Source organism: Panulirus ornatus, chromosome 1 (genome assembly GCF_036320965.1).
Source record: "Panulirus ornatus isolate Po-2019 chromosome 1, ASM3632096v1, whole genome shotgun sequence".
Taxonomy (NCBI): Eukaryota; Metazoa; Arthropoda; class Malacostraca; order Decapoda; family Palinuridae; genus Panulirus; species Panulirus ornatus.
In genome coordinates this window covers 87,011,150-87,035,063 of record NC_092224.1, presented here as the reverse complement: position 1 = coordinate 87,035,063, position 23,914 = coordinate 87,011,150, and the positions used below count along the sequence as shown (strand labels likewise).

General features: G+C 44.7%; 1 protein-coding gene across 18 annotated transcripts in view; it reads right to left on the bottom strand.

The window, feature by feature from the left end:
- Mbs (Myosin binding subunit) overlaps nucleotides 1-23,914 on the bottom strand; it is a 414,505-nt gene that overhangs the window by 279,261 nt on the left and 111,330 nt on the right. The window contains exon 2 of one of the 18 annotated variants that reach the window (XM_071665294.1): nucleotides 16,112-16,160. The exons of the other annotated variants lie outside the window; for them this stretch is intronic. The gene's annotated coding sequence lies outside the window, so the exon portion shown is untranslated. The remainder of the gene's footprint in view (nucleotides 1-16,111; nucleotides 16,161-23,914) is intronic. 18 annotated transcript variants of the gene reach the window in all.

The following is a 23,914-nucleotide window of genomic DNA, read 5'->3' as shown; positions in this document are numbered from 1 at the left end:
TAGGAAATGTATATGTATTAATGCATAGACTCTCTAAATATACTCATAGTCTACATAAGTGCACACTGACTTCTGTATATCAAACCTAGATTAGGTTGTTGTACCTAAACCTAGTATACACTGGCATTGCAATGTATAAGCTACATTAGGTTAAATTTGTAGCCTAACTTATCCTATGCAATGCATACCTGGTGAAAACTTCGTAGGTCTACCCACCACAGCCCTGGATGGGCCCAGAATACTGGAATGAGTCACTTGGTCGATCAAGCCGTTGACTGGCACAGCCTTGAGGCCTACACAGAACTCAAAGCCTGTTGTTTGGTACACTTTGTAAGTACTTGTCCAGTGCACTCCTGAATTTTTCTACCGTGCATCCTAGGCTGTTTCTGAAGGTAATTGGCAAGGTATTGATGTCATGGGGTTTTTCTCTCATTTTATGCATAACGCACCCATGGATTTCAGAGGTAGTCATTTTCAGTCTTCCATGCCTGTCGTAGCAGTAGGATGTTATTTACGAATGTGGGAACCATACCTTACAGGTAAAGATGACGATATACTTATCCAGTTTAGACTCCAGGCTCAGAGATTTCAGTCGCTCCCATAAATTTAGTTCCTTTACCACAATGTTATGGGCTGTGAAAGATCTCTGAACACTTAAAAATCCGCAATTTCGTTCACCTTGTAGGATGACGTCAGAACGCAACAATATTAGTTTGTGAAAGGATTAGTGCCTCGAATAATAGCACCAGTGGTTCTTCTTACGCTGTCTTGAAGGTCCGCAGGATCCAGCCAGCCATCCTTCTGCAAAAGGCAACCGTTATTTTGCAGAGTTTGCTGAAGGTTATGCTGTTTACACATTTCATTACCCCATGGTCTTTCACATTATTCAAGTGGTTTATGACTGCGTCTCTGTCAATTCGGGATTGTTATTTCTTTATTTCTTCATTTTCTCCGTACCGGAGTTGAAACTCATCTGCACTGAAAATCACATCGGTTGTTCAGTGAAAGACTTCGTTTATGTGTTTTGTAGCCTTTTGGCATCTTCTACTGATGTGATTTTTCATACTTATTCTTTTATCATCTGCAGATGATGATACGAAACTGGCTTTTTGTTTGAGTCAATGTCAGATACAAGAACGGAGAGGAGGGGCGCAAGTACATTTCCTCGGGGAGTGAATTCTTTTACTGTTAAGAAACGAGATAGCATGGTTTACAACAACGTGTTATGATGTATTGGTTAAAAAGTTGTATATCCTTCAACCAATTTTTCCGGTTACCCCCCATCTTTCGCATTTCATATGCTATGACATCATGATCTCACTGGTCAAATGTTTTTGCAAAGTAAGTGTACATCATGTTAGCATTTCCCCTGGTTTCATGAGCTTCAATACTCTTTATCATAATGGTGACTCAGGCAACTGGGAGGCAAGATCTTCCCGCCCTTAATCCATGCCGTCCAAGGTTAAGTAGACTGTTCATTTCCATATTTCAATCAGCTGTATCTTAGGACTCTTCCATAATCTGCGATGTTAGTCCCATCGGTCGATAGTCTGTGGGAAAGCAGTCTGTGGAAAGCTTTGTTTCCAACTCTGTGGAGGAGTGGGGCGTTGTGGGGTTAATTTCAGACTCTCGTGAATGATGCCAGAATCTAAGCTCTCCCCCCCCCCCCCCAAGAGAGTACTTAATGCAAGTGTTAGATATGCCCTTGCACTTCTTTATGAAGACTGAGTTCCACGAGTCCGGACCTGGGGCTGAGTGCATGCGGACGCTCTCAATGGCCCTCTCGATATATTGTGTTGTGGAGTTGATATCTAGTTATGTTGTTCGCTTGGGGAATTACTGTTTCGGAAGAAATCTGTTTGGTCATCTACCTTTAATGTTTTTGGCTCGCTGAAAACCAATTCATCCTTCCTTTTTTTACAATCTCACTCTTGGCAGTCGTCTGTAAAATTACTTACTTCTCTTTCAACTGGGTCCTTGATTTGTGGTTTACATACGTATATAAGTATTTTGGGTTATTTATTTCCTTTCTGTGGCTTTGTATTGCTCTTCTTTTTCCTGTCTCATGTGGCACTAGTGTGTGGTCGTATTCGATAATTCATGTGATAGGTTTTCTTTTCTGTAATGAGTGAGCTGTGGTTTCTTTAGAAGGCATGCAATTCTTTTTTTTTTTCGCCTTCTGTAAAGTGCTCGTCTTTCTCGTTCTAATCCCCGATATTCAGTGCTTTCTTCTCGCTAGTATGTATGTATGTATGTATGTTACGTGTACGGAGTACTTAAGTGGTCATGTCATTTATATACAGTCCTCCTCAAATGTGGCACTCAGCAGGTTTTCCCAGCGAGTCACAAACATGTTATCGATCGCATCTTCCCATTCTATTCATTTATTATTAAAACGAAAATTACTGAAAGCATCCAAGGTAGTTTAAATTTCAATCAGGTTATGATCAGAGTATAATGCACTACGTCCGCAATATTTGTAAAGGTTAAGTCCAGTATGTTATATCCTCTGGTCGGTTTTTGTATATTTGTTGGCTGTGGGAGAACTTTTCACACAGTCTGAGTAACTCTCTTTTCTCAGCTGTTCGTCCGAGCTGCTTCCAGTCAGCATTTTCCGCTACGATATCATTTCTTGCCTCTCTCTCTCCATTCAATGTGCGGTGGGCTGAAGAAGTCTCCTAAGACTAGTAGTATATTTGGGATCGAGTTTCCGAGGTTATGACATGATTGTATGGTGGTTCTTAATTCCGTATAAATTCGTGGCGCTCTACATCATGTGGTCTGTAGATCAACGCAACGACCAGGTTACGTTCTCGATCGTGACAACGAGTGCTTCTACGACATCATTCCAGGAGTTCAGAGGTCCAGTTGATGTTAAGTGTTGTTGTATCTACTACATACACTCCCACTCCGGCACATGATCTGGTGCTGTCGCATCAGCACGGGTTGTAATGTGGGATCCACAACTCACTATTCGTGTGGTCTTTCGTGTGTGTTTTATTGTCGGCCGGAAATACCACACTAAGATCTCTACAACACAATGGGCAACCATGCTGAGTGCCAAAACATATGATGAATGTGTCAATGTGGTACTCCAGACATGCAAGACAAATAAGCCTGCAAGAAGAGAGCACAAAAGGTATAGGTTAAAACGAGAAAGACACGCTTTGCAGGAAAAGAACTGCGGTTTTTCTCAACAAACCACAGATCACCCAGCAAGGGAAGGAAAAGCTATCAAGTGAATTATCACAGACAGACACCATAAACTATAAATGTCATACGAAACACAGGCAAAAGAAAAAGAAATTAATGCAATAAAAAGTAATCCAAAATACTTCATCTCGCGCGAAACGCAAACCAAGGACCACAACTCTATATTAGCCCATCAAAAACAGAAATAATTTTACAGAAGACCTCCAGGAGAGGGGCGAGATTCTAAACAGACAATATGAACAGGTATTCAGCGAGCCAAAAACAGCATTAAAGATAAACGACCCAACAGACATCTTCCTAAACAGTAATCTCCAAGTGCACAGATAGCAGATGCCACTTCCTTAACACGAGACTTCGAGAGGGCCACTGAGAGAATGCCCAGCACTCAGCCCCACGCCCGGACATGTGGAACTCAGTCTTCATAAATTAATGCAAGACACCTGTAACACGTGCACCTATATGGAAATTACCGGAAAAAAATGGTATATGGTTATACAACCTTTTTAAACTAATATATCACACCTTTTTCAACTAATATATCACAACACGTAGTTGTAAACCATGCCATCTCCGGTGTTTCCATAGTATAAACCTCAGTCCTCCAAGGAACTGTGCTTCATTCGTCTATCTGACATGGACGCTGTTGTTTTTCAACTTTTCTCACAACGTTTTGTTTCATCAGATCAAAAAAATATTTGGCAAGACAGCAACATCCGCCCGACTACGTTCTACCCTTACGATGATGACCATCATCTAGTCATAAGGAACGAAAAGCCTTTCTAAAAAAAAAAAAAAGAAAAAAAAAACAGAGGGTTATGGAGGAGACATCTGAGATTCTCTTATGAGTCGGTGGGGCAAGATCCCCTTTCTCGATGGAGACATCCGGGGGCTCATGATGGGGAATACCGAACCAGTGTTCACGGTAAGTCTACCTCCCGACTTGGACAGGTGTCTCAATGCTTAACGTGCCTGCCCCGAGAGGTACAAAGTAAGCGATATCAGAGCCTACCTCAGCCCTGCTTACACGAACTCTTCATCATGGGACCACAGAGAAACAAATTCCAGTCAAAGATCATTTTAAAAATCAAATCTTTGATAAAGAGAGAGGTGGCTTCCTCCATGTTCGACCAGGTAATCAGAACGAACCACCACCTTGGAACTGTTCATCGCGTTTTCTACATGGAAAACAAATGTTTTCCTGGCTATCTGAGTGAAGCAAATATCTTGATGCAGATCATAAACATCCCTGAAGATCGCCTCAACATCATCATTTAAATCTACAAGAAAACCAGTGACTACATTGTCAGACAACCTCACACAGCGCGATGACCATCTACAGCTAACCAATGGAGTATTTCTTATCATGATGTTAGACGACACAGGCAACTACGGCCCTAATCAAGACTACCTGAGCCAGGTACCCATTTTACAGACCAACCCCTACGAGTTAGATGAGCAATAGGGTTGCTTGTGGACCGGCTGCCGTAACCAGGATTCGAACCTATGAGCTCGACCTTGGGGGGCCCGTGAATGCGTTTCGGTCAGGAACGCAAACCGGTACACCACTGACATCCATAGTTTACATGTACTCATGCCGAACTGAGGGATGTAAACTTAAAAAAAAAAAAGTGAGCATCGACATGACTACGATATCACTAAGTCGATGCTTATCACTTCAAGCCGGTGACCCTAAATTACATATGCAACAGCATCATCACATGAATCCGACTTGTCATCATCTTACCGAAAAAAAGGTCATACTGAAACACTGCCACGACCCGATAAGCCTACAGATAACAGAAGCCATGCACATAATAGAATATAATTCCTTCATAAATCGCCAAAGTACAGGACGAGCTGGGACACTACAATCATTTTCTACCGCACCCCAAACGACCCCCCAGCCTCTACCTCCACCAGACTTTCCCAGGAGCGAAGACCTCAGGCAATCCTCCCAACACGTGAAACCAAACCACACTTTATCTAATGAAGCAAAACCTGTGGGGGAGGAAAAAAAAAAAAAAAGAGCTTGAGGGTGATAAATATGCACAGGTCTTTTACAACGACTGTAAAAAATAATAATCAACTTGATATATATATATATATATATATATATATATATATATATATATATATATATATATATATAAAACCAAGCATGAGCTGCGTATTCATTTTGCAGACTAACCCTTAGCCACAACCAGGAATCGAACCCATGCGTTCGGCCCTTGGCGGCCCGTGAATGCATCAAGGTCAGGTCTTAACCCTAACTGCGACATCGCTGGGGTCTCCATGGCTCTCCCAAAATCGTGTGTTGAGGTAGTTATATCTCCTGTACGTGTAACTCTGGGGGATCACTTTATAGGAAGAAGTCTGCGGGGTCACATATCTGTCGTTCACAACCACACTCGCCTCCGGCCAAGTCATCTGTAAAATTACATTCTGTTTTTAGTGGGCCAACGGAGCACGACGTCCTTAGCATTTTGCATACGAGTAAAATGCTTTCACCACGTGGATGGCGTCTCCTGGGGTCTCCACCCTCACAGCCCGGGGTAGGCCTAGGCTGCTGGAACGAGACGTTGGTTGACCGAGGTGTTGGAAGCCGCAGCTTTCGGGTCCACATAACCCCATAGCCTGGCTGGCCGGTCTGGTACACTACGTAGGTACTTGTCTCATGCATTCTTGAACTCGTCCACATTGCATGCCATACTGTTTCTGATGGCAGTGTTCAGGGGTCTTGGGCCCCGCATCTCCAGTGTTTTCTCCTTTTAGCGTATCGCACCTTTGGGTTTCAAAGGTGATTATTTTACAAAGTAGAAACTTACCTCCGTTGAAAAGCTTTTGTTCTCGGTTGCCCAGTGAAAGACTTGGTTTATGTCTCTTTGTTCCCTGTCGGCATCTTCTACTGATGTGATTTTCATACTTTTGTATTATCTGCAAAAGATGACAGGAAACTGTGGCTCGTGTTTGCGTCACAGTCAGATATAAGAACGAGTGAACACGAGGGGTTCATCAAGTACAGTTCCTTGGGGGTTACCGAGCTTTTAACTGTGGAGACACGAGATACGACATGGTTTACAACAATGTGTAGTTATCCAATCGTTAAAAAGTTGTATATCCACTCCATGCTATTCCAGTTATTCCCATCTTTCGCATTCTGTATACTATGACACATTGATCACACTGTCAAATGCTTTTTGCGAAGTCTGTGTAAATCACGACAGCATTTGCTTCGTTTCCCAGAGCCTCAACAATCCTGTCACAATGGTCAAGCAACTGAGAGAGGCAAGATCTACCCGCCCTGCAAACCATGTTGTCCTGGGTTATGAAGACTGTTCACTCCCATAAACTAAGTCAGCTTGCCTCTTGGGACTCTTTCAAAGACGTCAGCTTGCCTCTTGGGACTCTTTCAAAGACTTTACTGACGTGAGATGTGAATGCTATCAGTCGTTAGTATTTGGAGTCTGCTTTGCTTTGACTTTTGTCGAGTGGGGCGATGTGGGGTCATTTTCAAACTCTTGGGAATGATGCCTGAATCTAGAATATTCTATTAAGAGTATTTTGTGCACGTGTTTGGGGTGTCTTGCATTTCTTTATGAGGGCTGAGTTCCTTGAGTCTGGGCCTGGGACTGAGTGCATGGGTATGCTCTCAATGGCCCTCTCGAAATCTTGTGATGAGAGGGTTATGATATCTGCTATAAGTACACTTAACGAATTACTGTTTGGGAAGAAGTCTGTTGGGTCATTCATTTTTAATGTTTCTGGCACGCTGAACACTGAGTCACACTGCCTTTTTAAAATCGAAATAAACTCTTGGCGTCTCTAAAATTAACTTCTTCCATTTTAAGTAGGCTACTGGAGTCTGTGGTTCTGGATTTACGTTTCGCACACGAGTAAAAGTATTTTGGGTTGATCTTTTTATTTCCTTGACAGAGTTTCCTCCTCCTTTTTCCTGATAGCATTCACGTGATAGGTTTTTTCTGCTAAGCTTGGTGAATTGTGCTTGTCTTCCTCGTTCTAACCTAGACCTTCCGTGCTTTCTTCTCCGCTGGTGTGAGTCTGTTACATGCTCAGACTACCAAAGTGGTCACGTCATTATTTACCTGTTCCTCGTCTGTTTGGTAACCCCGCAGGTTTCTCAATGTGTCGCAGACGTCTCATTGATCACATCCTCCTACAGTTTAGCCGTTTTCAACTAAAACTAAAATTACTGACAGAAAACACCTTCACCGATACGTTTGTTCTGGCTTGGCGGTTTAGCATCCACTTGTTTTTATTTCAACCAGTTGGTGATCAGAGTATGGGGGGAGACTGAAATGGTAATACTATTTACGAACACCGAGTCCACAATGTTATTTCGTCTGGTTGGTTCTGTTATTTGTTGGCAGAGGGAGAACTTTTCACATGGTATGAATAACTCTTGTTTTTGCAGCTGCTCGTCCTAAACGCTTCCTGTGTCAGTATTTTGCGGTACGATGTTATTGTCAGTATTTTGCGGTACGATAATATTCCCAGCCTTTCTCAACGTAATGTGTGGTAGGGTGCAGTCCGCAGAGACAAATATATTTGGAACGCAGTTTTCGAGGAGGTTGACAACAATGTTCCTTATTGGTTCTCTATATTCATCGGGCTTTGCATCTGTTGGTCTGCAGATTAAATGCAATGACCAGGTTTGGGTTTTTAATCTTGACATCGAGTGCTTATACATCATCATTTTAGGAGTTCAAAGTATCTTCTATAAACAGTGCAACTCCTACACATGATCCAGTCCTGTAGCCTCTATACAAGTTACCATCTGGGATCCGCACCTCACAATTCATATGGTCTTTCGGGGTTGTGTTGCAGTGAAGTAGGCAAAACTACTTGTATAAATGGGATTCTATGTGTTCACTATGATTTTACTCCACGTCTCTTGGCATATATGAAGGACACTGGGACACTGCATGTCTTGTCACTGTGTTGTTTCTGGGGTTACTACGCTGTGTTCTGGTGAACTTGGCAGAGATCTTTCAGTTGCCTCACCATTCTGAAGAGGGAAGCCAGTGTCATTTCCTGCTCTGGCAGTTCTTCCCTGCCTCCGTGTGTCTGTCACTCATAAAGGACGTGTATTGTGATGAGCACGAGGGTTATGCCTCACTGTCCCTGATAATGAGGTGGTTCTCACAGTATACTCGTTCAAGCACCGCTGAATCTCAAGTGATTGTCTGCACAATTCTGGATGGTACAGTCTGCATCATCCCTCTCCATACCGGCATGTACCTTTCTTCAAGCAGTTGAAATATTTTCTAAGATGGTTAGATTTACATTTTCCTCATAACACTACGCCAGTCCTGCCATACATGTAATTTCCCTTAGTGTTGTATCTAGGGACTTTGTCCATCCCTCGGATTTGTTGTTCATTCTCAGCGTCGTGTCTCATGCTCTCCGTGTGTGGCCAGGCCTGAGAGAGTTTCGTGGCTTCCACTTTCTTCCTCCTCCACTCCCTCCCTGCCTGAGTCAGTGTCAACGTCCCCTTCTACCCCCACATCTGTGCTAGGAGTTTCCCCGACCTCCACTCTCTCTCACCCTCTCCTAACCATACGTGAGTCACGTGTCTCTGTCTCTTACTGCACGCATGTCTGTGCTTGTGGTTTCCTGGTTTCCACTTAATCCGTCTCCTCGCATACCTAGATCAGCGCCTGTCTCTCACTTTCCGTGCCCATGTCTGTGGCTGAAGTTTCCTGACCTATGCTCTCAATGTAAATCTCCATAGTGGACTCTTCCCCCGATTGGTGCGTCAGGGTATATATTAAATATCTCTCCACTGTAGCCTGACGATGTGATCAATGAACGAAAGTGAACTTAAGGAACTTTGTCGTGTTTCATTTTCCTCGTGGTTAAATGCATATACTAGATCACGCGCACCACTGTGACCGCTTGCAATATGTAATAATATATATATATATATATATATATATATATATATATATATATATATATATATATATATATATATATCAAAGATCCTATACCTAAAAGATGTTTTAGCCCTTGAAATTCAGCGTACCTGCTGGCCTCACTAATGCACTCTGGTGGTTGTAATAATCGTCTATGACGTCAAAGGGGCGCCTGACCAATCATAGGTTTTGTTTTTATCACTTATCCGAAATCTTCGTTACTCTACTTGCTGGATAACTAAATTCGAGACAGTGTACCTCCCAGCTTATTTCCAGTATATCTTAACATGTATTCGATGCTATGGGATTATTACGTGCTCCCAAAGTGTATATCTTTCGACAAAATGCACAAACCCAACATTATAAGCATAAGCTCCATATCGAGGTCGCGTTTTAACGTTTCGAACACAATCGAATGACAGACAGCCGTCCTGGCGCCTTCTGCAGCAAGCGGTGGCAACTTTTGTGGCGTCCCTTTTAGCCGAGCAGCAAACATATAGATCCTAGCCTTCATGTTCATCGTTTTCCAACAAACAGTGAAAGGTATTACAGAAGCAAGTCCAGAGGTTAGCTGTGCAGTACACAGCTGCGATGAAGCAACAGATGAGCCCAACCAAATAACTGAACCAGCTGCTGGTTAGAAAAGATACAAAGTAAGCTGTGAAAACTGCCATAATTCTGTAATCAATTCATCATCTGTGGTTTCATATAATAAATTGATAACATATTTCAAAGCACAAGGTTATGCAAAACAGTTATGGAGGTTCATATGCCTTACTCTTTATGAGGAAGGCATATTTGAACAGACATTTGCAAGTGCGTTCCACATGCCGAAAGTAACGGAGAGACTGGAAAAAAAGAACATTTTCAGCAAAAATGTCTCGTGTGATTTTTCCAGACTGCCACAATATCCCTGACCAAATTGTGGAAAACTACTGCAAAATTTGAGGTGATAAAACTATCAAGATAATGAATGAAACAATAATAAAACAGAAGGGCCAATCTCTCACTATCTTACCAGGAAATGTAAGATGGTTGCACATGTGTAATTATTTCCATCATACTCTGTACAGTTTGTAAATAAACGTGTTTTTTTTTTTTCATTTCTTCCCATATCATTATCATTTGCTAGCACAGGGATAACCGAATGGCGAATATACAACGTCAAAGATCATCATCAATAACTACATTTTATGGTCAATTGAACTACTGGAACATTTCATACACCAGCAGACGAAAGTGCAGCAGACAACACAGGTTTCCATGTCACCACGACAACATTTCGTGATGTCTCCGTGACGTCATGGTATTACAGTCAGCAGGGGGATACACTGGGTACAACATTCCTTAAAAGCAAAGTAGAAGTTGTGCATCTTTTTGTTATATGATCTTACATATATATATATATATATATATATATATATATATATATATATATATATATATATATATATATATATTTCTTTCTTTTAAACTATTCGCCATTTCCCGCGTTAGCGAGGTAGCATTAAGAACAGAGGACTGGGCCCTTGAGGGAATACCCTCACCTGGCCCAATTCTCTGTTCCTTCTTTTGGAAAATTAAAAAAAAAAAAAAGAAAGAAAAAAAAAAAAAAAACGAGAGGGGAGGATTTCCAGCCCCCCGCTCCCTCCCCTTTTAGTCGCCTTCTACGACACGCAGGGAATACGTGGGAAGTATTCTTAATCCCCTATCCCCAGGGATATATATATATATATATATATATATATATAGAGAGAGAGAGAGAGAGAGAGAGAGAGAGAGAGAGAGAGAGAGAGAGAGAGAGAGAGAGAGAGAGAATTGGAACGATGTGGTATACCGGGTTCGACTTGCTGATAATGGATTGAACCAGGGCATGTGAAGCGTCTGGGGTAAACCATGGAAAGTTTTTTATGGGGCCTGAACGTGGAAAGGGAGCTGTGGTTTCGGTGCATCATACATGACAGCTAGAGACTGAGCGTGAACGAATGTGGCCTTTGTTGTCTTTTCCTAGCAGTACCTCGTGCGCGTGCAGGGGAGTTGTCATTTCATGTGTGGCGGGGTGGCGACAGGAATGAATAAAGGCAGCAAGTATGAATTATGTACATATATATATATATATATATATATATATATATATATGTTGAACGTGTGTACGTCTATGTATATACATGTTTATGTGGGTGGGTTGGGCTATTCTTTCGTCTGTTTCCTGACGCTTCCTCGCTAACGCAGGAGACGGCGACAAAGTATAATTAAATAAATAAATAATATATATATATATATATATATATATATATATATATATATATATATATTATCTATCCCTGGGGATATTATCCCTGGGGATAGGGGAGAAAGAATACTTCCCACGTATTCCCTGCGTGTCGTAGAAGGCGACTAAAAGGGGAGGGAGTGGGGGGCTGGAAATCCTCCCCTCTCATTATTTTTTTTTAATTTTCCAAAAGAAGGAATAGAGAAGGGGGCCAGGTGAGGATATTCCCTTAAAGGCCCAGTTCTCTGTTCTTAACGCTACCTCGCTAATGCGGGAAATGGCGAATAGTTTGAAAGAAAGAAAAAAGAAAGAAATATATATATATATATATATATATATATATATATATATATATATACTCTTTTGGTTTTTCACCCTTTATACATTCCTCCTTTATATCCTCTCTAATGAATCAATAATCTGTTTCTTCTTTCGTTATCATCCGTTTCATTCTCCTGTGTGTTTTCCAGATGTTTCCCATCCTGATCTATGACCCATAGGTGGGAAGGCGAGGGAGTTGCTCAATCTGATTTATTCTCTCTCTATATATATGTTCATTTCACATTTCTTCCTCTAGGGCTACATAAAAGAATCAAGTCACCATACCTGTTTTCGTGACGGCTTCACGTTTATGATAAGTAAAATATACCTGTTGTTGACACCAGCTGGCTTTCAAGTTTAAGCCTTGTCTGGGGTTGGGTGTTGCCAACAACTCTACTCATTTTGTTCACCACAGCCCGGGCTGGGCTCATGTTGCTGGAATGGGTTTGTTGGTCGACCAAGGTACTGGAAGCCGCAGCCTTCAGGCCCACATAGCCCCCACAGCCTGGCTGGCCTGGTATACTTTGTATGTACTTGTCCGGTGCACTCCTGAACTTCTCTACCGTGCGTCCCAGGCTGCTTCTGGTGGTAGATGGCAAGGTGCACAAGAGTCTTGGGCCCCGGATGTTTTAAGTTGTCTCATCTTGTATATAGCGCACCCTTGGATTTCAGAGGCACTATTTTACAGTCTACCACGCCTGTCGGACCAGTAGAATGCTTTCGGTCGTTCCCAGAAATCTAGTTCTTTTACTACAATAATAAGGGCTGTAAAAGATCACCAGACACTTTTTTTTTTTTTCCAAATCAGAAAGTAAGAGAACCTTTCTACTTCCCCCCCCTGGCAACACCCCGAGCTGTTCGAAAAATATTCCTGGTCCAGTGGCACTAAAGGTGAAATAAAACCGTCTCGATTTATTTCTTCAAAATCACATAACATTTCAGAGATTCGACAAAGATATATATATATCACAGGGTAAACAGACCAACCCGGGAGCGGCGGAGACTTGGCAAAGGTTTCAAATGTCGCGCGTGATTGGTTCTCAGTGAATGTAGGTTTGCGGCAGGGGTGTGTGATGTCTCCATGGTTGTTTAATTTGTTTATGGATGGGGTTGTTAGGGAGGTAAATGCAAGAGTTTTGGAAAGAGGGGCAAGTATGAAGTCTGTTGGGGATGAGAGAGCTTGGGAAGTGAGTCAGTTGTTGTTCGCTGATGATACAGCGCTGGTGGCGGATTCATGTGAGAAACTGCAGAAGCTGGTGACGGAGTTTGGTAAAGTGTGTGGAAGAAGAAAGTTAAGAGTAAATGTCAATAAGAGCAAGGTTATTAGGTACAGTAGGGTTGAGGGTCAAGTCAATTGGGAGGTGAGTTTGAATGGTGAGAGGCTGGAGGAAGTGAAGTGTTTTAGATATCTGGGAGTGGATCTGTCAGCGGATGGAACCATGGAAGCGGAAGTGGATCATAGGGTGGGGGAGGGGGCGAAAATTTTGGGAGCCTTGAAAAATGTGTGGAAGTCGAGAACATTATCCCGGAAAGCAAAAATGGGTATGTTTGAAGGAATAGTAGTTCCAACAATGTTGTATGGTTGCGAGGCGTGGGCTATGGATAGAGTTGTGCGCAGGAGGATGGATGTGCTGGAAATGAGATGTTTGAGGACAATGTGTGGTGTGGGGTGGTTTGATCGAGTAAGTAACGTAAGGGTAAGAGAGATGTGTGGAAATAAAAAGAGCGTGGTTGAGAGAGCAGAAGAGGGTGTTTTGAAATGGTTTGGGCACATGGAGAGGATGAGTGAGGAAAGATTGACCAAGAGGATATATGTGTCGGAGGTGGAGGGAACGAGGAGAAGAGGGAGACCAAATTGGAGGTGGAAAGATGGAGTGAAAAGGATTTTGTGTGATCGGGGCCTGAACATGCAGGAGGGTGAAAGGAGGGCAAGGAATAGAGTGAATTGGAGCGATGTGGTATACAGGGGTTGACGTGCTGTCAGTGGATTGAATCAAGGCATGTGAAGCGTCTGGGGTAAACCATGGAAAGCTGTGTAGGTATGTATATTTGCGTGTGTGGACGTGTGTATGTACATGTGTATGGGGGGGGTTGGGCCATTTCTTTCGTCTGTTTCCTTGCGCTACCTCGCAAACGCGGGAGACAGCGACAAAGTATAAAAAAAAAAAAAAAAAAAAAAAAAAAAAAAAAAAAAAAAAAATATATATATATATATATATATATATATATATATATATATATATATATATATATGTTGATCACACGAGTCCGTGATTATAGTTATGAAGGTCTAGCCGCAATTCAGCAGTTCATATAACTCTCTTCGACGTAATTTTTCTATACAGTGACACAACATGTTTCACGGAGACAATCCGCCTCATTAGATGCCAACAATTCATATAGTTTTTTAAATCTCAACACCACCACAAAAAATCCGTCTTTTCTCAGCCATTCTGTGGAGGTAGTGTTGGGATTTTATAAAACTTTACGAATTCTTGGCACCTAATGAGGCCGACTGTCTCCGTGAAACATGTTGTGTCACATGTATACAAAAATTACGTTAAATGAAACTGTATGAACTAATGAACCGCGATTTCATCTTGATATATATATATATATATATATATATATATATATATATATATATATATATATATATATATCCCCTTTTTCTTGCGCAGTACACTCACTCCCGCGAATGCTACTCTCACGCACCTAGAGTGAGTGTGAGCGAATGAGGCCACTATTCTGTCTGTTCCTGGCGCTAACGCCGGCGACGGTGAGCAGGTATGAGAGAAAGACTACCTACTACCTACTACACGAGTCCTTTATGAAATCACCGCAGTGCTCAGGACCATTAGGTCATAAAGTGTAGTGATGCTGTACGCGTATCCAAGTAGGGAGAGTGCGAGGCATGTACGTTTAGTAGTAAAGTATACGGTGTCTTCATTGCAGCTGTTGCATCGTAAGTATGAAAGGTCCTGGGAGGTGCTGACTCAGTTTGCAATAACATTGGTTCGAGTGATGTCCAGAACCTGGGGAAAGTTTTACTCGTGTTTGTCTGGGAAGTGTTGGTTTCTGTCGTGTAAGACTGAGTGGGGCTGTTGTTCAGCGCTTGTCGGCTGGTTTCAGCGTGCATGTATTTTGTCTAGTGTTACGTTTGCTGGGGGCGAGACGATCTGTGAGTAGAGGTGGCTGAAGTGTGAGGCAGGGGTTGGCTATTCATTTCAGCCTGGAGGCTGATGGTCACTCATAGAGCGGTTTGGGTGGGAGGGTTCCTGTGCTGCCGTACAGAACTGAGAGCCTAGCAGGTTGACGTAAGCTTGTATTAGGAGTCTCTGTTTCACTGTGTATGTGCAGAGCACATGTGGTTCTCTATTTGCCAGTGATTGATCTAAGCGTAGGTGGAAGACCAGGCAGGTGAGGCATAGTTTAGAATGGAGCGGATAAATTGTCTGTTGAGGACGCTCTGGGATTCCACTTCTGGTCCAAATCTGGTGCCAGTTAGTGTTCCGAGGGCTTCTAATGTATGTGGCGCTTTGTGTGGATGTTTATTGGTGTGGGGAGAGCATGACGTGTGTGTCTCATTAAGTAATACCGAAAATGGTTGGTCTTTGGTTCAGTGGAGGTGACTGTCCATTCAAGGTGACTGGAGGGTGTGAGCTGGATTCGTGTATGTCTGGGGTCTCATTAATCATATTAATGACCATATCATCAAGTCTACCATGCTTTTGGAAGAGGCAACTGCTGCCTTGTTTTGTTTACTGAAGACAAGGTCGGCTGCTGGAAGCCGCAGCTCGCTGGCCTACATGGTACCCACAGCTTGGCTGCTCTGGTACACTTTGTAGAACCCTGAGCTTGATGCAGGTATTCATTTTTTTTAAGTGCTTTTCGATAATTTCAGTTTATAACCAATGTTTTCCAAATCATTCGACAAGCTTCATTCCTTTGTTGACCGAGCTGCTGCTACTTCGGATCTGTAACTCTTCCCATATGGAGAAAGTTAGTTATCTTCATCAATCTTTTTCACTTGACAGTTCATGTTTGGAGTGCTCCTTTCACGAACACTGGCCTCCGAAGCCAGGACGTGTGCATACAACTTTGGCAGCAACATGTAACCTTGCTAGGGGATAATAATCTTAACTTGCTAACAGCTAAACACACCCGACCTTGCTATCAGCTACTTAAATAACCCTTGAGAAAAGCTACTGACACTTTTGTAACCAGCAACTCACAAAATCCTGCATGCAAGCAGCATATGAAGAGCTATTCACATATGCCTAACACCGTGATCTCGCATAACTTGCTAACTGCTATTCGCATACCCTTCCTAGCGGCTATTCTCATAACCTTGCTAACAGCTACTCACTTAACCCTGCTAGGAGCTACTGAAACACAGACGGCCACGACCCTCGTACCTGTAGAGAGAGAAAAAGAGTAAGTAATATGTAATCATAATGGTAATATAGATGCGTTTAATATATCCCTACTGTGTAGTTCTACAAAAACAATTGTACAACTTATCATCATGATCCTCCACAATGTAAGTCACAACACCATACTGGATACACACTATGTTTTCCCTTACGCACACCTTACCTAAGGTTTACCTCGTGTCTTCCATGGTCTTTTTTTTTATGCTGAAAACTCCAGTCACGGACAAAAGTCCACATCAAGGCCAAGCCTTAATTGATATAGAATTATGGAAAAGAAAAGTCAAGGGAAAGTGTTTACGAATTTTGCAGGCAGTGAAAAACCTGTCTTCTGAAATGTGCCAGGTCATGGTTATTTGGAAAACATGAGAAGGTAGAGAGTGCCAGAGCTTCAAAGTGTAGGGAAAGAAGCAGTTATCAAAACGGCCCACCCTTGAGTTGCCAACGGCCACACACTAATCATGTGACGCAGCAGCTTAACCGAGTGTTGCGTGGTCTACCTCAGAGGTTCCCAACCTTTTTGTTTCTCTGCATCCCTTGTGTATTCTGACGGTGTTCCCATGTACCCCAAAAAAATGAAGGATCAAAGATTGATAAAATCATATTGATTTTATATCATTCTATTATGAAATTTGTAAGATACTATATAATGATTCTATACTGATTTGAAAAGAGGGTGTTCTATATTGCTTATGTTCAACACAATTCATGGTGTACACTGTACAGCAGCGTACACCATGGTTATACTCTCACACCCCTATGTATGTACCCCTTGAGAAGTGCAAATGTACCCCTGGGGGTACATGTACCCCAGGTTGGGAACCCCTGGACTCTTACCTAGTCGTGGGCGGGCACACAAGCTCCGTCTGGCACCTTAACGTGACCTCACCGAAAGTTTGAAACTGACTCATCGCCACAATCCACAGAGCTGGAAACAAAGCGGTCCTAACAGACCATCAACCGTAGCACTAACATGGCACAATATCAAAATGTTAGAAAGAGTCCTAAAGAGGCAAGGTGACGGTATTCATGGAACAGAATGAACTACGTAACCCAAGACAGCATGGTTACCACGGAAAGGATGTCTGTGACTCTCTCACTTGCCCGACAACTATGACAGGATGTTGTTGAGGCTCTGGAATACAAAGAAAATGTGACCATGACACCAGATTGAATAGAAGAAAAAAAATGGGAATAACGGGAAAAATTGGGAGATAGGTATAGCACTTTTAGCTGACTGACGCAATCCAGTTATTATAAACCATGCCATCTCCAGTACCTCAAAAGTAAAAGCTCAGTACTCCAACTACTTGTACTTGCATTTAGGTATAGAGGAGAGAGTGGAAGCCAGGAAACGACAAGCACAGACATGATTACGGAGATACAGGGACAATGACTTTAGGTATGGTTAGGAGAGGGAGAGAGAGTGGAGGCCGGGTAACTCCTAGCACAGATGTGGGGGTAGAAGGGGACGTTGACACTGACTCAAGCAGGGAGGGAGTGGGGGAGGAAGAAAGTGGAAGCCACGAAACTCTCTCAGGCCTGGCCACACACACACACACACACACACACACACACACACACACACACACACACACACACACACACGGAGAGCATGAGACACGACGCTGAGAATGAACAACAAATCCGAGGGATGGACAAAGTCCCTAGATACAACACTAAGGGAAATTACATGTATGGCAGGACTGGCGTAGTGTTATGAGGAAAATGTAAATCTAACCATCTTAGAAAATGTTTCAACTGCTTGAAGAAAGGTACATGCCGGTATGGGGAGGGATGATGCAGACTGTACCATCCAGAATTGTGCAGACAATCACTTGAGATTCAGCAGGTGCTTGAACGAGTATACTGTGAGAACCACCTCATTATCAGGGACAGTGAGGCATAACCCTCGTGCTCGTCACAATACAAGTCCTTTATGAGGGACAGACACATGGAGGCAGGGAAGAACTGCCAGAGCAGGGAATGACACTGGCTTCCCTCTTCAGAATGGTGAGGCAACTGAAAGATCTCTGCCAAGTTCACCAGAAGAGTAACCCCATAAACAACACAGTGACAAGACATGCAGTGTCCTTCATATATGACAAAATACTGGGACTAAAATAACAGTAAATACTCAAACAAAAATCTCATTCATAAAAGTCACGTGGCTTTACTTAGTCAAATGCAGTATTTGCCGCCTTCACTGAAACACACACACACAATGTGCATAATGAGGTGTGGATCCCAAATTACAACCTGTACATAAGCGACAACACTAGATCATGTGGGGGAGTTAAACTGTTTACAGAAGATATACTTATAGCAACTGAACTCCCGAACTCCTTAAATGTGTAGCTAGAGAAAAAAAAGCAGTTCATTAAGCCTCTGCTAAAGAGGCCTGGGAGCCGCCACATCTCGCTACACAACCTAAGAACCTGAACCACAAGCTTGGCCGCTCACTTGGGCCTGGAGAGAGGCGTCACGCATCTCTTTTGTCGCTTCCTTAACGCAGGTCTTCTCCACCAATACACTGGTCATGTATCATATGGCATCACTATATGCACCAAGTCTGCAGGACTATCCCAGTTCTGCATCTCTAATATATTTCTGTTGTGCTAATCCAAGTCTACATCAAGGCAACTTAACAATACATACACTCATACTTTTGTCACTGTGCATATGTTTAGGTCTTATAATAATTTCCATATCGTTGATTCCAGATAATGCCAAAGGTCTAATCCTGAGGTGATTAAAGGGATTAACGGTGTGGGTTGTCATGACTACAACGGCGTCACGCACCGACGGCCGGCGAGGCAAGGGTTTACACCGAGCCATCTCGCCTCAGATCGCCAGCCGGGCCCACACTGGACAAACAAATGGCAGAACTTATTTCCCCCTGACGTTGATTCTGAAGGCTTGTGTCCGGCTCTACACCTGGGTCTGGGCCAAGCTGAACACCAATTGCTATGGTAAGCTGCTTAAGGCCACCGCCCATACTGTACTCCATAACCTCGCTAACCAAAAATATATGTACACTTGTTCTCTTCCAGGTACAACCTGTACACATCCAGGCAGTACTCTCTACAACACAGATATAAGACATACAGCATACTTGTTCTATCATCAGTTAATTCAATCCCATTTTTCATCGGTACAAACAGCCTCTGAAAATCAGTCATACTTACCCTCAATCCATGCACAGTGTGTTACAGTGAAACACAAGCTCACATAAGCAATTCTCACTCTTTCAGCCTTCACACTAGCTTGATTCGCGGAGAAGTAAAACCAACATGTCCATTTACAGCACCTCTACAGTGTATACGATTCATTTGCATTCGATTACATACCACTTCTCTAACATCTCCATCTGAATTATCCTAAGCCCTAATCAGTCTTTTTACATCTGTCCACCTTTTCCACTGTCTGCCTCTCCTCCTCCTCCTACCTTTGGCACGACCTGAGAGGCATGGAGGATCACAAAAGACGGCCAGTAAAACCAAAAGTGCAATAATTACGCTATGAAAAAATACCGTACACTTACGGGGCCTAAAACTGTTAAAACACTGCCTCCAGCCATTAGAAAAACGTATGGGCTATTCAGTGGATGTATTAAAAAGAACCTGCCCCAAGTGCCGACTAGGTGTGCTGGCTGGGCCGGCCAGGATGTGTGAGCTTACGTAAGTCCTTCGGGAATCCGACTCAAACAGCCAGACACTAATGTAGAGACACAGCATCTTGGTCCTCCAGACAGAGTCGTGGTGGCTGAAGGCCTACAAAACCATCGTTACGTACACATGAGGTGAAGTTCCCAGACCATGCCCTCCAAATGAGGTGAAGTCCCAAGACCATGCCCTCCACATGAGGTGAAGTCCCCAGACCATGCCCTCCACATGAGGTGAAGTCCCCAGACCATGCCCTCCACATGAGGTGAAGTCCCCAGACCATGCCCTCCAAATGAGGTGAAGTCCCCAGACCATGCCCTCCACATGAGGTGAAGTCCCCAGACCATGCCCTCCACATGAGGTGAAGTCCCCAGACCATGCCCTCCACATGAGGTGAAGTCCCCAGACCATGCCCACCACATGAGGTGAAGTCCCCAGACCATGCCCACCACATGAGGTGAAGTCCCCAGACCATGCCCTCCATATGAGGTGAAGTCCCCAGACCATGCCCTCCATATGAGGTGAAGTCCCCAGACCATGCCCACCACATGAGGTGAAGTCCCCAGACCATGCCCTCCACATGAGGTGAAGTCCCCAGACCATGCCCAACACATGAGGTGAAGTCCCCAGACCATGCCCACCACATGAGGTGAAGTCCCCAGACCATGCCCTCCACATGAGGTGAAGTCCCCAGACCATGCCCTCCACATGAGGTGAAGTCCCCAGACCATGCCCTCCACATGAGGTGAAGTCCCCAGACCATGCCCTCCACATGAGGTGAAGTCCCCAGACCATGCCCTCCACATGAGGTGAAGTCCCCAGACCATGCCCACCACATGAGGTGAAGTCCCCAGACCATGCCCTCCACATGAGGTGAAGTCCCCAGACCATGCCCACCACATGAGGTGAAGTCCCCAGACCATGCCCTCCACATGAGGTGAAGTCCCCAGACCATGCCCTCCACATGAGGTGAAGTCCCCAGACCATGCCCTCCACATGAGGTGAAGTCCCCAGACCATGCCCTCCACATGAGGTGAAGTCCCCAGACCATGCCCTCCACATGAGGTGAAGTCCCCAGACCATGCCCACCACATGAGGTGAAGTCCCCAGACCATGCCCTCCACATGAGGTGAAGTCCCCAGACCATGCCCACCACATGAGGTGAAGTCCCCAGACCATGCCCTCCACATGAGGTGAAGTCCCCAGACCATGCCCACCACATGAGGTGAAGTCCCCAGACCATGCCCTCCACATGAGGTGAAGTCCCCAGACCATGCCCTCCACATGAGGTGAAGTCCCCAGACCATGCCCTCCACATGAGGTGAAGTCCCCAGACCATGCCCTCCACATGAGGTGAAGTCCCCAGACCATGCCCTCCACATGAGGTGAAGTCCCCAGACCATGCCCTCCACATGAGGTGAAGTCCCCAGACCATGCCCTCCACATGAGGTGAAGTCCCCAGACCATGCCCACCACATGAGGTGAAGTCCCCAGACCATGCCCTCCACATGAGGTGAAGTCCCCAGACCATGCCCACCACATGAGGTGAAGTCCCCAGACCATGCCCTCCACATGAGGTGAAGTCCCCAGACCATGCCCTCCACATGAGGTGAAGTCCCCAGACCATGCCCTCCACATGAGGTGAAGTCCCCAGACCATGCCCTCCACATGAGGTGAAGTCCCCAGACCATGCCCACCACATGAGGTGAAGTCCCCAGACCATGCCCTCCACATGAGGTGAAGTCCCCAGACCATGCCCTCCACATGAGGTGAAGTCCCCAGACCATGCCCTCCACATGAGGTGAAGTCCCCAGACCATGCCCTCCACATGAGGTGAAGTCCCCAGACCATGCCCACCACATGAGGTGAAGTCCCCAGACCATGCCCTCCACATGAGGTGAAGTCCCCAGACCATGCCCTCCACATGAGGTGAAGTCCCCAGACCATGCCCTCCACATGAGGTGAAGTCCCCAGACCATGCCCTCCACATGAGGTGAAGTCCCCAGACCATGCCCTCCACATGAGGTGAAGTCCCCAGACCATGCCCTCCACATGAGGTGAAGTCCCCAGACCATGCCCTCCACATGAGGTGAAGTCCCCAGACCATGCCCTCCACATGAGGTGAAGTCCCCAGACCATGCCCTCCACATGAGGTGAAGTCCCCAGACCATGCCCTCCACATGAGGTGAAGTCCCCAGACCATGCCCTCCACATGAGGTGAAGTCCCCAGACCATGCCCTCCACATGAGGTGAAGTCCCCAGACCATGCCCTCCACATGAGGTGAAGTCCCCAGACCATGCCCTCCACATGAGGTGAAGTCCCCAGACCATGCCCTCCACATGAGGTGAAGTCCCCAGACCATGCCCTCCACATGAGGTGAAGTCCCCAGACCATGCCCTCCACATGAGGTGAAGTCCCCAGACCATGCCCTCCACATGAGGTGAAGTCCCCAGACCATGCCCTCCACATGAGGTGAAGTCCCCAGACCATGCCCTCCACATGAGGTGAAGTCCCCAGACCATGCCCTCCACATGAGGTGAAGTCCCCAGACCATGCCCTCCACATGAGGTGAAGTCCCCAGACCATGCCCTCCACATGAGGTGAAGTCCCCAGACCATGCCCTCCACATGAGGTGAAGTCCCCAGACCATGCCCTCCAAAGTAAAAATCTCATTTCTCCGCCATGTCACTGTACTTGCACCCCTCCCGTTCCTCTCCTTATGTCTGATACTGACGCAAACACGAACCAATGGTGACATTACTCAAGGCAACAGTTCTTTCACGAATCGAATATTGTTGCGTCCTAACATCAACCTACATGCGATACAAAACTGCGGACTAAGAAAGCGTTTAAAGATCTTCACAGCCAGGATTTATGTGGTAAAGGTACCAAATTACTGAGAATGACTGAAATCCATGAGGCTACACTCCCTAAAGAGCAAATGGGTTAAGGTATATCTTCGTCTACACCCGCAAAATTCAAGAAAGCATGGTGCCCAAACTCCCGTTCGAGAATAAAATCCTACTGGCACGACGGGCTTGGATTACATTGCAAAATACTGCCTCTGTATTCCAAAGGCGCCATGTGCACAAAATGACAGAACTCCCTAAACATCCGGGGTCCAAAGACGACTTAACACCTTGCTGTCTAACATCACAAACAGGATGGGATGCACGATGAAGTTCAAGAGTGCACTGGACAAGTACCTACAAAGTAGACCACACCAGCCAGGCTGTGGGGGCTATGTGGGCCTGAAGATGCAGCTTCCAACAGCTTGGTCGACCACCGACCAATTCTAGCAAGCTGGGCCCAGTCCGGGTCGCGGGGGTGAAGACCCACGAAGACTTCACCAGACATTCACAAGGGTAAACCCGCGAAATCACCGCAAGGTATGCAGGTTAGGTAAGGTCAAGGTCCCACACCAAACTGTTAGGGCAAAACTCGCAAAGTCAACGGCAAGTAGGGTGAACCAAGTATAAGTAGTTAAGGTATACTTATGCTCTACTGCCTTGCCTAACGACTGCATTTTTTCCCCCCTCGAACCCCGCCGCCAAGTCTACAGTCAACCATCCCGTAAATGCCTTCTTTATACAAGTCGCCAAGTCCACAATTAACCATCCCTGTAAGTGCCCTCTTTATACAAGTCTTTTTTATGGTGCAAGTCTCAAGTCTCATTCTGGCATATATGTAGTAACCGGGTTGGTCTGGTATACTTTTTATTTTATTTTATCTTCAGTAGAGAGAGAGAGAGAGAGAGAGAGAGAGAGAGAGAGAGAGAGAGAGAGAGAGAGAGAGAGAGAGAGAGAGAGAGAGAGAGAGAGAGAGAGAGAGAGAGAGCATTATACTTGACTGCTGGTATACCTTACGAGGTCATCTCTATCCCTACAGCTCAGTCCTTGCTGCTGGGGGTTGTTGTTATAGTGACCAGGGACTCGCAGAACAACACCGTCTGAAGGTACTTTCCGTGGCCCTTGTTAAAGCTCTTCATTATACGTCCATTGTGTACCTACTGACTGTATCAAAAACTTTTTTGGTCCCAAGTGTTTCAAATTTTCTCTTACTGAATTTTTTCC